This window comes from Melospiza melodia, chromosome 15, assembly GCF_035770615.1.
Source record: "Melospiza melodia melodia isolate bMelMel2 chromosome 15, bMelMel2.pri, whole genome shotgun sequence".
In the NCBI taxonomy this organism is placed as follows: domain Eukaryota; kingdom Metazoa; phylum Chordata; class Aves; order Passeriformes; family Passerellidae; genus Melospiza; species Melospiza melodia.
The window spans coordinates 14,896,121-14,909,781 of NC_086208.1; the positions used below are offsets into that span (position 1 = coordinate 14,896,121).

The 13,661-nt window shown below is 42.0% G+C and overlaps 1 protein-coding gene across 4 annotated transcripts in view; it reads left to right on the forward strand.

Annotated features, from left to right (window-relative positions):
* CHD2 (chromodomain helicase DNA binding protein 2) overlaps positions 1-13,661 on the forward strand; it is an 85,369-nt gene that overhangs the window by 9,311 nt on the left and 62,397 nt on the right. For 3 of the 4 annotated variants that reach the window (XM_063169897.1, XM_063169896.1, XM_063169899.1), the window contains exons 1-4: positions 5,211-5,321; positions 7,923-7,995; positions 8,707-8,793; positions 12,882-12,942. The gene's annotated coding sequence lies outside the window, so the exon portion shown is untranslated. Of the gene's footprint in view, positions 1-5,210; positions 5,322-7,922; positions 7,996-8,706; positions 8,794-12,881; positions 12,943-13,661 lie in introns of those variants that run through there. The other variant, XM_063169898.1, reaches the window with a different exon arrangement.

A 13,661-nucleotide genomic window follows, 5' to 3' on the forward strand; every position in this document is an offset into this window, starting at 1 on the left:
GCTGTGCCTCTGGCATTACAGTCCCTGAGAAAGGTGCACTTTAATTTCTTATTTGCTTTCAAAGGTGATGTCAGCAGTAAGCAATAATTTTTTCACGTAAGGAGACATGTAATACCTTGTTAACAGTTTTATAAATGCCAGTGTCTAAGTGGAGACAAGTAAAATGGTCAGTATTTTTCTACCATGTCCCAGTCCTCTTATAAAAGTTTTCCAAGCCAAGCAGAATAGTTTGTTACCTAAAAAGTGACCTTGAAGAAACAGAACATTCCATACAAGAAGTAGGGGCTAAAAAGGGGGGGAAGGAAAACAGATTTGTTGTTCCAAGCTCCAATGGTTTACTTTAAGAAGCAATTAAACATATTATTATCCTATCACCTACATTATTTAAGTTTGAAACAGTCTAGAGTTTTAAACTTTCTTAAGATTTCACCAGAATAAGGACTACTGCTTCTTTCTGACTTTCTTATACTTCTAAGGCTGCCATTTAAGGCAATAGCTGTGTTTTAGACAATTACCAAATACAGCATAAATACCTTGACTGAGATGGTCTCTATTTCTTACCTCCAGTTAAGATGGCAACAAGGGTTAGTTTTGAAGATGATCTGTAATAAAAACGAAGAACTAAAAGTCTCAAACCCCCTTAAGAAAAGTGGATTTGATTTCCCAAGAAAAATGTGTGTGTACTCCCTAGTGGAGTTAATATAAAGCATAATAATTAATCCTCTCACTAGGCAGTAGTTGCTGGTCTGCAATTTGCTTTATTGTACACAGGAACTCATGCAAAACTGAAACAGCGAGGTGTGTCGGTTGTTAAGGAGCTCTTAGATCTAAACTTTCTGCTCAGGCCACAAGATCATGTGTACAGTAACGGTACTGACTTTGATACATTGCGACCAACAAGCTAAAAATTTGCTTCAGAGAGACCATTAAGTCCCAAAAAATATGTTGAATCCATTTCTGACTTCCATTTAATCTTTCTACTTTTTATTAATAACTTACTTTGCTTTGAAAGCAGGAATAGACAGAGCTGAATCTTGGTTGAAATGGCTTCATTCTGAATAAATTGAAAAAACACTGGGGTTTGGCTTAGATTGAATGATTTTTTTTCTTTACCATATGTTTATAACACTGATAAGAATTTGTTTCTAATTATTCATAGTAATAAATCTTTTTTTTGCTGCTCACAAGGTTCATCGTTCTGAACATGAGCCCCACAGAAGTGCCAGCAAACCCCCCCCATATTAACATAATCTCAGTTTTCGGTGTTAAAGCCCAGGAACAAAAAGGGCATATGTAAAAGTTCTCTTGATGTGTGTCGATGTGTTTGCAATTATTCATTACCGGCTGGAGCAAAAGTCTGGATTTCAGCTCCAGTTCCAGACTTGGAGCAGAATGAGCAGCATGAGTTCATTGCTACAACTGAGTTTTATCCTTGCTGCTGCAGGGTTTATTGCTTGTGACATTAGCAAAAAGCTTTAGCTGGGATCAATACAGTGGAATCATCTTCACCAGTCACACAGGGAATGTGGTTCCATGCTTAGAAGGTGAACTTGTACCTACTTGAGCAGTTACTGTGATTTTAATAGTCAATTACTGAGGAAGGAAACAGAATGGGGGAGGAAAAAAAAAGCAGATTGACCAACATGTTACAGGTTATATACAAAATCTGAAAATAGAGCCCCTGCCTGATTCAGGACAAAGTGATAACTTCAATAAACACCCAGTTCACAGGAAGTTAAATGCCTCCCACAAACAGCTCGCTGTGCTCAAAGGGCATTCCATATCCTGTTTGCATATTCTCTGTGCAAGTAATCTAAACTATTCTGTTTGGCCTAGGGCCTAGGAAATTGACATTGATTTCTTCTGAAAAGTGAGAGGTTTGGTTGAAGAAAAGTTTGGTGACTTTTCTTCAGTTCAGACTCCTGTTTTCTACTTCAAAAGGCAGATATAACACTTAACCATTTTGTCCAATATTTGTCTTTCCATTATATTTGTGTCTCCAAAGATCTGTGGGCCATGCTGTATAAGAATAAACTGCTTCACCAACCTTTTGGTGTCCTCTTGTACAGAGGGCAGGTTGGGACAGGGACACTGCCCTGTGGGATCACAGTGTGCCTTTCTATGTTGTCCCTAAGGGATAATAACATGGGGCTGGGGGAAGGAAGGAAGGTTGTAGAAGAAAATAAAGTACCAGAAAGTCAGGTTCTGTGCCTCCATCTGGAATTCCAGCCACAGACGCAATCTCAGAAAATAGTTCCCAAATTAGTAATGGAAACATTAACTTGTGTCATTATTTTAGACATGTGGTTCATAAAATATGGCTGAAGTGTTTGGTCTAATGATACACAAAGGAAGAAAATGTGTTATCTGAAAAAGAAGGAATGAACTTCATAAAGGAAATGGCAGTGTAGAATTTCCTCTATGCTGAATTTAGGAGGGAAAAAATGGGGTAACTGCAGAGGCAGTAGGAATGAGAATTTTGTTCCACTGTTTCATTAGGAAGAAGAATGCAAACAGTCTGTTCCTGGTAAGGAGCAGCAACACCACGGCTCTGCAGAGTGACTGTGCTTGTGTTCACCTCCATGCAACTGCTCAGGGCAAGGAATGGAGGAGCTCATGGATACATGGAAGGATTTTCAGAGCTGCTTCAGGTCTTGGTGCCCAGGAAGCAAAAGAGCAGTGCTGCACATATTTAATGAAGATATTAGACTTTGAGTAATTTTTTGGTTACGCATAGCAGCAATAGAGTAACAGACTTCCAGAAACATTTATCTATAAATTTGCATAGGGTTGTTATGTTGGGTTTTTTTAAGAGGAACAGTCTATTAGACTAGACAGTCTGGTACAGCTAGAGAAAATCAGATAACAGTCTGAGCACACAGGTTAGGTCTTGTTCAGGCACAATCTCAACTCTCCTGGCTGGAATCACACTACTCTTACAAGGCACTATTATGTCTAGAATCTCTGATCTCTTTTCTCCCTTTCATCCGGTTATTGCAAGTGGTCTTGCATATATTCTGCTAGAAACATTCTTGTGTTTTGGGAAGAAACTAGAGAAAGGCTGGAAATTTTACATGGAATTTCTAATCTTGGTCTTTTCTGTGAAGTTTTACCATGCAGGACTGGCTGAAAATGCTGACATAAGAGAATGCTGAGAAGTGCTGTTGCTACACCCTGCTTTCACCTGGATCCTGCCTCATCCTTCCCTCTTTTTTCACTGCTGGTGGTTTTCCAAGGAGGAAAACCTCTGAGTTCTGTTCGTGCAGGCACCTTTAGATACAGTTATAGCTGAGCAGCTCCTCTGAGAGCAAGGGGATTGGCCTTTGCAGGAATCTAAATGGGAAACAAGTATGGATAGCAGAACAGGCTTTCTGCTATCCAGTCTCTGTAGACTAGAACTTCAATTAAAAAAAGGCATTCAAAAAAACTTTTAAAAAAATTGGCATTTTGCCCCTTTTCAGTGAGAAGCTGCATCAGCTCTTTTGTACCACCACTGATTCCTTGACTGGAGGTTCCCATGCTGTGGCACCTTTATGTGGGACATCACCATCCCTTCTCTAAAGATGGTAACATCACTGTCTACAAGTAGTAGATATCCCCAGCTGTCTTATACACGAGGTCATCTTTGCTCTGTATTTTGAAAGGAAATACAACTCTTGGCTCAAAATCATAGGGATTCATTCTTTTCAGCTGGTCACTTCCTCGTGGTTTTTCCAGGACTCAGCTCAGGAGAGAGCTGCCAAAGTCCAACTGTGTGTTCTCTAGTGCCAGACTGGATCCTGAGGCCTTCCATAATCATTTGAAGTATTGTTAATTTAATCCTGTCATAATTACCCAGGTTCATTCATATGAAAAAGGAAGACGTAGACAATTTTTTTCTGCTTTTAATGGAGCCACCTGGATAAATGAAAGAAGGTGAAAGGTGTGCATGTTATTCAAAGTGACTGCTGAAGTGAAACTTTCTATCAGTAAAACTGATATAAATATCAGTTCTGTCATGTTTGCTGTGTGTGCTTCTTGCAGAGGGCACCATAACTGGGGCTGGTACAGGATTCATGACAGTGACCAGGAATGTGAGGGATGCCTTTCCATCTTGTTGATATCTGAAGTGGTTTCCATGGCTCTAGTCAAAACAGGAGACAGTGTCCTGGTGAGGCTGGCACACTATGAGTTTCTATGGTGTTGGCTGAGAAAGGCAGGATACTTAGTTTTATTTGTGCGTCTGTTTCTGAGCAGCATTAATGGGGATTGATGTGGCAGACGGGCAGGTGACTGGGTTGTGCTCGCTCTGTGCCCCAGCCGGGCTCTGGAGCTGAGGGTGCACGACATCGGGGTGTATCCCATCAGAACAGAGGGGCTTGAGGCCCCCTTCTCCGTGGGGACCCTGCCGGGTGAGCTGTCCCTGGCTCATGTCAAGGGCAGATAACAGAGGTGGTGTTTGTGGAATGGCGGCAAACGGGGCCGTGAGATGCGGGGCGCCAGCAGCCAGCTCAGGGGGCTGAGCCCCGCTGTGTGTCAGTGCAGGCCGGCAGTGGCAGCATGAGCAGTGTCTGCAGTGGGGTCTGGCAGCGCTCGGGCCCGGCGGGGTCAGGGCTGTGCTGGCCAGTTCAGGTGGGACGGCCCGGCCAGGTGGGGCTGGGAGGGGGCGGCGGCCGCTCCTGCTCCCGCTCCCGCCTCCCCCTGAGGGGCGGCTGCTGCGGCCGGCGCGCGAGGAGGCGGCGGGAGCCAATGGGGGGCGGCCGAGGCGGGGAGCGCGGGCCAATGGGAGGCCGCGGCGCCGGAGCGCGCGGGGCCCGGGCGGGGGGAGGCCAATGGGGAGCGGCGCGCGGCGCGCGCGCAACCGAGGGCGGGGAGGGGCGGGGCGCGCGCGCGGTGCCGCCCCTTCCCCGCCGCAGTGAGGAGCGACCGGGCGGCCATGTTGTGCGGGGGGAGGGGAGCAACGAGTTGAGAGGAGACGGCGGAGGCTCCCTCACACACACGGCACAAGATGGCCGGGGAGCAGCCGCAGCTCCCGCCCGTCTCCCGGCGCTGTCCCCGCCGCTCGAGCCGGAGACGCCCGGCGGGCGCCCTCGGTGCCGCTCCCGGGCGGCAAATCGGGCCCGGCGCTCTGTGGGCTCCGGGGCTTCGGAGGGCGGCGAGCCGGGCTGCCGAGCGGGGCTGCCGACGGTCGGGCAGCAATGGCGCCGGGCTGCCGAGCGCTGCCCGCGCCGCTCCCTCGCCGGGCGGGCGCGGGGCCGCCCTTGGCCGCGAACAGGGAGAGCCGGGAGCAGCGCCCCGTCCTCGGGGCCCCGGGTGCCTGTCAGCGGGCTGCTCTTCGCCGGGTAAGTGCCGGAGTCTCCGGGCTCCTCATTGTCCTTTGTCCTTGGGAGGAAAAACAAAATGTCCTTGGAGCCGGGAGGGGGAGGGGGCGCTGGCTCCCCCTGCCCCCTCCTTCCCCCCCCGCCGCTCGCTGAGGGGACCTGCGGGTACCCTCGGGGACCCCCGTCCGTGCCCGACACCCGGCTGGGCTGAGGGGCAGCGGCGGGACACGGGGAGCCCCGGTGACCCTCGGCGGCTGCGGGCGCTGCCTTCGCTCTCCTGCAGCGCCCGGGAGGCTCCGCACGCCCTGTCCCCGATGCAGCCCCGGGGGCAGCCCCGGCGGGTTTTGGCTCCCCTGTGCAGCACCGAGCACAGGGGGGGCTGCAGACCGGTTCCCCCCAGCGCAGCGTGCGAGGGGGGTATCTGCAAACCAGCCTGGAACTCCAATGCAGCAGTGCGGGGAGGGGGGAGAGGTGAAGGCTGTACGACAGCATCACTGAAATGTTTAGCCCCGTGTCTGTGTAAAGAGCGTTTCTTGCCCGTCGCTGGTCGGATGGGGATATGTTTTCGTAGTTTCTAAGAACAAAGACGCCATGTCCTTTTCTCTTAAAAATAAAACTTGGAGTGGTTTTTCTGTGGGGTGTTGGCTTTTAACTCTTTGTAAACCAGTAAGAGAAACGGGCTGCAGATGAGACCGATCGGTACTTTATGAAACAATAGAGAGAAATTTATTTCACTGGAGAAACAGCAATTCAGGTGCAGAAGTTTAAAAGAAAACTCCTAGGAATTACGTGCAAATTTGATTTTGCAATTAAAACGGCAGTGTAGAAACTTAAAAGCTTGAGAAAAACAAAGCTCGGTCACGCCAAGTCTACCGTTTCAAGTTGGCAAAATACTACAGTTGTGATTTAGGCGACACTACTAAAAGAAAAGAGTTACTTAAATACGAATTACACGATAAGGAAACGGATGAGTTTGTGTCTGACATGGAAAGCTTTTAAAAAGCATTTAATGGGTATCACGTTTGTTTTTATTATTCAGTTTGTAGGGTTTTCAGAGACCTCACGGTTACTTCTCTTTACAAAACATTTTAATCGTCCTTTCGGTGTTCTGATAATTTAGAAGTTATACAAGACCTATTGCAAGACTTTCTAAAAATGCAAGTTTAAATGTAATGGCTGACGTTTGTTTTGGGTTGGCTTGCGTTCAGCAATTACCAATTTAAGGGTAAAATTGTAATTTTAAATGTATAAAAAGTCCCTGTAGAAGAGCAAAAGGTAAATACTAAAAACTTTCGTTTTAATTGGAGGTTGTCTATAGCCATATTTGTTGGCTTTTAATGGTGTATGCTTGTGCAAGGTTATAAAACTCTCGTGCAGATTTTAAATACTGCAGTTGGAGGTAAATCTACATTTTTCGGTACTTCCTCTGCAAATAAGAATCTGTCATTGCAACAATTGAAGTTAGCCCTTTATTTGGAAATAGAGATAGAAGTTTTAGCAACCACTGGACTTGTGTCACCTTTATGCCAAGTGTTCGGTGGCTTTATTTTCGATTTGGATTATGGTGGTTTTATAACCCCAGCAACAGTTCTGCAGTGTAGAACAGGTTCTGGCATACACACTTTGCCCTAAAGAAAGTTCTAGCTTTAGGTGGGTGTCTGCTGGATTTGTCTTAAGTATATTACAGGATAATTTTTAAACAGTTTTGACTGCTTTATTGTAATAAAATAAAAATGAATTAGCAGGTAATTGTCCAGAAAATAAATTACTTGCAATTCATAATGTGTTTTATTTAATACTTCTGCGGCGGGTTTTTTATGTTTAAGGTGTAGGTGTTTGAATTTATACATCTTTTAATCCAGCATAAAAATGGTTTTTAGAATTGTATATTTACAGAATGATTCTACACTTCTAGAGTATGAAGTAATGCTGGTGATAGATATAATTGCTGCAAAATAAAATGTTATGGCTTTTCACAGAAGGCAAGAAAAGTTGGCTAGAGGTTGTGCAAATATGGTGTTCCTTGTGTTAAAAGAACGTAGTTTGAGATCTGATTAAAGGTTAAAGAAGCTGAAGGCTTTAAAACCGTATTCTAAAGGGCAAAAAAGATCTTTTTTTGGGGAGATGAAATAACTTAGGACTTAAAATTCAGAGAAGCTGATGACAGAAGCCATTTTAAAATAACCTTGCTATCAGCAAAGGTTTTATTTAATTTTGTATAGTGTACTGCTAAAGATTTTAATGTGGAAAAAAAAAGTAAAAGGGCTGAGGGATATTGTGTGATAAATTACTCAGTAAAAAAAAAATCTTAAATTGGAATTTTAGCTTTAAGTCTTTCAAAATTAAAATAATGGGAGACAGAAGAGCTGACTGCAGTTCTTCATGAAAAACACAGATCATGCATGTTGTGTGTCAGTCACTCATCTCCAGTGGGTTTTTCTTCAGCCAGGAATGTACAGCCCCTCATACTTTTATTTTTCACAGTTCAGTTCAAAAGGCAGTTACTGTGATCATAAGTTTTTCTCAACTCAATAATTATCTAAAGATTGGTAGATTTCAGACATATGACTAACGCAGCTTTTCTAAAGCAAATACTGAAAATTTCCATACTTTGTTTTTCAGGTAGGATTTTGTGAACAGAACCTTATTTCCTGATAAGCTTCCAGAGGATTCGTTCATGCCTTATTTTCCTTAGGTAAGAATGCTTATACCTTGGGTTAGTATATTCATTTCCTTGTTTTATTTTTTTTGAAAGTGGAAATTGCCTTTTTGCTGCTGTGCAGATGTGAAGAAGAAAGAAATCTCATTTTTATATGGAGGGGACACATTTTATAAATTGTCTTGGCTTCTAAAAAGCTTTTCTTTGCAGTTACAGGTAGATTGTCTTCATATAATGTCACTCTTACGTGCTGCTTGGGTATCAATTTCAGTTTACTAAGGCTATTTAATAAGTGGACTGTTTATTTTTATAATATATAGGTGCTATATACATTTATTGTATTTGGTGGAAAAGGACAGTATTTGCATATAAACTGAAGTTTTGTGTGTCCTGTTTCACCAGTGAAAACCTGCATTAAACTTGGGAATTATTTTGGTTTTTTACTTAATGAGTTTGTAGTATTAATGTTTGGGGGAAATGGTGGAATTTGTATTTGAAGATAGTAACCCAAGACTTCAGGAATTCATAGAAAAGGAGATTTTTGGGGGCCTGTTTCGTGTTTTTGGGGACTGATGTTTAACAACGATAGGATATGGGTTTTGTACTGTTGGTAAAACTTTGGTTTATTCAAAGACGTTTCCTTTACGTGTTTTCAGAAAGTTTGTCAGTCAAAAATGTTAAGACTTAAAGAGCTTGTGTGTACCTTGTTTTCAGACAAACCTGGTTTTGTTGTTTTTTATCTTTAAGGGCTATTACTGGATATGGTTCTTCCAAAGATTCAGATGACTGGTTGGGCAAAAGACCTTGAGCAAAAATCTGTACTGTGCATGCCAGGTATGTTACACTGTTGTGGGGTTTTGTTTATTTTATGTTTTTTGTTTTTTAATCATCCTGGAAACAGTTTTTTCAAAATAAACATTAAGCCTTTAAGTGTTTTACCTTGTTGAATTTATTTTCTTTTGAGCTTGGTGGATTTGGAAATCGTTAGTATGTACGTACTACAGCAATGTTAATGTCTCCTGCATCATTGAAGATTTTATGTTCACTCACAAGTACAACTTTTTAGCAATCTGCTATGACCATGTTGACATGTGGTGAAGCCAGAGGATTGTCATCTCCTAAGGATATTGTCTAATCAAACTTCAGGAATGCTTTTCCTTAGTTCAAGGTATTGGTTTATTAGCAAGGGTCGCTCATAAGCTTTTCCTTTTTGAGAAATTGCTTATACAATAAACTTTAAAATTCTGGTTTTGGTGTAAATTTTATTCTAAAAGCCTAAAGTGGTACCCAGTTGTTACGAGCTGTCTTGCTCTCCTTGCAGTGTAAACAAAGCATCTTTTCAATGTTTATTTTTGTTTTTACACTTCAGATTCTGCATTTAGGATCAGAGTAACCTTTGAGTTAGGCTTTTACCACTCTGTAATTAAAAGTGGGGGATCCTGTTTGCCTGTCTTAACTGGTTCCTTTTCACAGCTTCCCGTGCTCGTGTACTTCTGTGCATACTCAGGACCTCAAAGCGTAAGGCGTCTTCACGAGGACACATGTATCAGGATTCCCAAAAATACTTTTCATGATTTGCTTTTACAAGTTACATAATGCATCATGATAACCAAATAATACAATTGTGAGCCCCCACCTGAGTGCAGCTGTTTGTTTGGTTTTTTTTTGCTTGGCTGAAGCCTTCAGTCTATTCACAGAAAAGAGATTGTACACAGTTTTCCATAAGCTTTACAAAAATGTCTCTTCAGGTTGTAATAAACCTTTATCTGCAGTGAGTCACTGCTGATGTTCAAGGTAGAGTTCAAATTATATTTATAGATACTGGACATGTGCCACCATCATGGATGTCCTGCGGCAAACACAGCTAACGAGCAAGGTGATATGTCAGAATGTTCCTGCAACTTCATCGTGTGACTGTGTGATGGCAAGTGTGAGAACTAGAAGTTTGTGTTAGAAATTATCTCATACCTTAAGAACAACCGGGCATATCTAAAATCCTACGTAAGTTTTCAGTTTAGAGGGTCAAAAATCACAGATACTACACAGTCTGTTACGATAAAGGCGAGCCCAGCCTGGGTCACACAAAAGTCTGATAATGCTGGTGGGATTGAACCTGTCACACTTGACTTATATTCCTGGTATTAAATTCTGAAATGTCTGAATCTGCAGTTTCTAACTGATCTGCTCTTAACAAAAAAAGAGTAGCAAAGTAAAAATTAGAAAACCACAGTGCTCAAGAGCAGATCTTGCCTGACCTGGGTGTTTTATGATAACGATGGAATTCAGCGCTTTGATCTTAACGGTCTTGCATCTTTCCAGTATTGTCCTAATGCTGAATAGACATTACAATAAAAACAGCTTTAACTTCTGTGAGCTCTTCAGAGCTGCCTTTTCTTGCAACAACAACTTGTTTTCAGCTCACAGTGGCTTCCCCTCTAGGAAAAGTAGACCTCAGTGTGTTAGATGCGCACTAGTGGGACTTGAGAGAAGTTCCAGGTTCATGGCTATGCTACGGCGTGCTTGTGAGGATTGGCGGGGCTCAAGGAGAATCTCTCAGCTTGAGCCCAGACCTCCTTGGTAGAGGAAGCTGTTCCTCTGTGGGGACACAAACCCCTGTTAAATATTCTCATAGAACAGATTCTGGTAGCATTGACAGCGTACATGGAAGAACATTGGTGGGGTGATACACGTCGTCTTTGCCAAAATACTTCGTCAATTAAATAATACAAGAGAAAGTAGAAAATGTGATACCAGCTCATAGCTTTTGGGTGTCTGACCTCACCTCTTGCTGAAAAAGGAGATGCACTGTGTGATGGTTAGTGCCAGTCTTAGGGGGAAGGAGCCATGCACCTATGATGCCAGGCATGTTTTGTGTGATAGGCTGTACTGTACTTTGAGTGTCTGTAATTTAATACAAAAATGTACCACAGCTGTTAGATAACCTAGAAAAAGTAAATTCACATTTATTTTTAAATAGGGGATGGATTTTTTGAATCATCCAGACTACAACAATTATAGTAGGTAGTCTGATTAAAAACTTTTGACATTAGATACATGAAATACAGCTGTTAACATGAAAAGTTGTTTTCTTTCAGCCATGACTTGCATTCCCAAGCTCTGGTTTCTGGCTTGTGACATAAACCTGTAGCTTTGGTGATTTATTCTGTAGTTTAAGAGTGAATGTGTTTTGGATGTAAAAATCAAAATACAGGGGCTATATTCTACAGTCGTGAAAAAATAACTAATGTGAATGAAATTTAATATATTATCAACATCCTCATGCTGTTTTTACAAAACTCATTGTTTGGTTTATCCACTCACTTCCAAGAAGAGAAGTGTCACTACTACTCACGATACCACTCTGACACACCAAAGATTCCTTTTGCACAAGTGTGCTGAGGTCAGAAGAACAAAACTGTGGTGGAGTCTTCATAACACTGTCATTAGAGGAAGGTGCTTTGTGGTGACAGCCATGTTAAATATTACCCTCGTTAAAGTTTCTGTTAAACTACCATAGCTGTGTGCCTGCTCTAGAACTAAAGAAAACAAAAACCGACTTGGAAGCAGTGATGGATGTGTGGCTGTGCCAAGAATTATTAAAAATGGCTGAGAGCTGTAAACAGAGTCCTCCAGTCATTAATTTTACCTGCCCTGATATAGATTGTAGTTTCTAAGTGGCCTTTTTGGAGTGAAATGATTCAAAAGGCCCAAGTAACACTTGTTTTCCTGGTTCATTTTCCATGCCTTGGATGACTGATGGATGCCTCATGGCTGGTCAGGGACAGCAGCCATGTTGTGTTCCTTCTAAAATGGTGGATGGGCACTTCCCAGAAGTTCTGTGCTTCCATTTAGTAGGAGCTGCTTGTGCACATTCAAATACAATACATTTAAAAATACCATTAATACATTTTAAACCTCTAAATTTCACATGCATTAGGATATTCTACAGCTTTCTGCCAGCCTACTGCTATTTTTTTCGTCATTTCCCTTTTTAAAAAGGGAACTTTTTCCATAATAAGAGTTTCAAGTAAATTACATCAACAAAGAAATTGCAATCCTCCTCATCCCATATTTCTTTCTCTACCTCTGAGTAGCTGTCAAGTGGAAGAGAAGAATTTAGAGGATTGCACAGTACGCTGTCACTGGATAGGTTCATTAATTTTTATGCATTTGAGGCTGTATTTCAATATAAGTAGATTCTGAAAGATGACAAGGGAAGTGGTTTGCTTGTATGTGTCAGGAGGATAAACTTGAATGCCTTGCTTCATGTAGTTGAAATTCACCCTGAAAAGGGGGTTCATGAGTTGTTTTAGAGTTTTAGGTCTTTCTACCTTTGCTCAAAGTAACTATGATTAGGAATTTATTGATGCAGATTGCCAGTAGGCATTTTCAGGGTCAGATTTCCGCATTTGAACCTTGCCCATGCATGAGTAACTTTGAGATAGCGTAGATAGTTTGTTCTACATAAATGTTACATAATTGCCCTCCATCCAGCTGATACCTCCTCTCAATAAAAAGAGCATTTTATTTTTTATTGTGAAGGACCAGTTAGTTTGCTTAAGCATACTTCTACTTGATGCCTGGTTGATCTTTTTGAAAAACTTAAAGAATATATTTTTTGTTGTTTTTTCTCAATGAATTTATGGATTGGGTCTGAATTTCTTGGGTTGTTTCCAGGTTCTTTAATAACAGGTTCCTTAGTGATACTTCAATTTTTTTATAAAAATAGCTCCAGTAGCACATGCTGTGAGCTAGGAATGGTTGGGTTTTTTCTGGTTGTGGGGGCTTTTTTTGTTTGTTTTTTTTATGAGGGCTTTTGTAATAAACGCTAATGCTTGGTCTTGTAGACCTCAAGGTCTAGATCTCTTTTATTTTTTAATTTATATTAATTCAAGTGTTTTAATATCCCATTTTCCCTACAGATGTGTTGAGGAATTGATTTACTCACTGTAAGCAAAATAGCTGCTCTTGGTTGAAGCACTGGTAAGTTGTTATTCCTAATAACATTTACTTTTTAGCTTTAATAAAGGCCCAGCAAGCACACATGGCTGTAATGTTAAAGTGGCTGAAGGCTTTGGCTGAATACATTCTGAAGGTCATTAGTGTGTGGCCATGTGTGCATGTGTGTTTCAGAAAAGCTGAAAAGGAGCCTGGGTCATTCCTGCTGGCCCGGGGGAAGTGAGCAGTGCTTGGATAGTGCTCTCTCCCTGGCTGCCTGCAGAACAGCTTTCAGAGCTGATTGTAGTTCTGGGGGCTTCCATGATTTGACTCCAGATTGCACTGAGAACTTTAATATCATAGTTGTGCTTGTTCAGAAGGGTTTTTGGTATGCAGATGTCTGTCTCTAGAGAGGTACTACACACAATTTGGATAACAAATGGTGTGGAAAGTATAGCAGGAAGAACTTGCTGTACAAGCATCTTGTGTTGTCCTTATGCTTCTGTCAGGATCAGTGGGAGCCTTTGAGCAGGCAGTAACTGTCTCCTGTTTTACGATTGTTCTGTTTCTGTTCTTCATTCATAAAACTTTGGCTTTGCACAAAATGATAAATGCCAATACAGTTTCCTGTATTTTTTTTAAATTAAACTTCTAGCTGATAGACTTGAAATCATTCCTCATATAGTCAAAACATAAAGTTGGCAGGCTTGAGTAGGTAAATTAATTCAGTTCTATACTGGATGAATATAGGGACAGAATTTTTT